Raw genomic sequence first — 1,446 nt, 5'->3', positions numbered from 1 at the left:
CATTTCTAATGAAAAAAGCGGACACTATACAATTTTGTAATGAATAAAGTGGACACTACAAAGTGTTGTAATGAAAAAAGCGGACACTACACAATTTTCTAATGAATAAAGCGGACACTACAAAGTGTTATAATAAAAAAGCAGACACTACACAATTTTCTAATGAATAAAGCAGACACTACACATTCTTCTAATGAAAAAAGCGGACACTATACAATTTTGTAATGAAAAAACCGGACACTACAAACCAAACTGATATTATGTAATGACTTTCCCAATTGGGAAATATGCGGACATCATCATTAACAATGACAACACCCTGCTAGCCATTAACTCTTCTGGCCCAAAAAGCGTGGGAAACAGTTCCAACCTAAATGCGCACTGTGCCTGACATCAGGTGTGTCTGAAAAAGTGTAACGCTTTTCTTAATTAGGAAGTGGCCCAATTAGGAAATAGTGCGCACATCATCATTATCAATGACCACACCATGCTAGCCATTAATTCTTCTGGCCCAAAAAGCGTGGGAAACACTTCCCAACCTAAATGTGCACTGTGCCTGACATCAGGTGTGTCTGAAAAAGTGTAACGCTTTTCTTAATTAGGAAGTGGCCCAATTAGGAAATAGTGCGCACATCATCATTATCAATGACCACACCATGCTAGCCATTAATTCTTCTGGCCCAAAAAGCATGGGAAACACTTCCCAACCTAAATGTGCACTGTGCCTGACATCAGGTGTGTCTGAAAAAGTGTAACGCTTTTCTTAATTAGGAAATGGCCCAATTAGGAAATAGTGCGCACATCATCATTATCAATGACCACACCATGCTAGCCATTAATTCTTCTGGCTCAAAAAGCATGGGAAACACTTCCCAACCTAAATGTGCACTGTGCCTGACATCAGGTGTGGCAGAAAAAAGTGTAATGATTTTCCCAATTAGGAAATAGTGCACACATCAATGCATATACTACACATGGGTCAAAGCTATTGGTAAATATCTGTCAACAAACATCCCAATGAGGGTATTCTGCCTACAAAATAATAGGTAAATCCCCTATCCCCTATATTAAAAAAAATCCCAAGTTTTTCTCTTAAATATAGGACCCCAGACACCCCTTGTGGGTGAAAAAATATATCCTTAGTCAACCCTAGCTGCAAAATATATCCCAAGTCCATCCCAGACAAGAAATATATTTCTACATTGTGACAGTCACAATTCAGGGTCCAGGCATAAGAAATATATTTGGAGTCCATTCCAGGGAGGAAATATATTTTGGGGTGTGTGACACACTAGAAATATATTTAGTGTGACATTGGACAACAAAATATATTTAGGTAAAAGTGGAGATATACAAGCCCCAAAATATATACCATATAGATATACACCCTGACATTTAGTCCCGTAGTATTCATGGAGTTTGCAAGACTAACAGTCAGTTGTCAGT

The sequence above is a fragment of the Laccaria bicolor genome, genomic scaffold, assembly GCF_000143565.1.
Source record: "Laccaria bicolor S238N-H82 LACBIscaffold_7 genomic scaffold, whole genome shotgun sequence".
NCBI lineage: Eukaryota > Fungi > Basidiomycota > Agaricomycetes > Agaricales > Hydnangiaceae > Laccaria > Laccaria bicolor.
Note: the sequence above shows the minus strand (reverse complement) of the source record.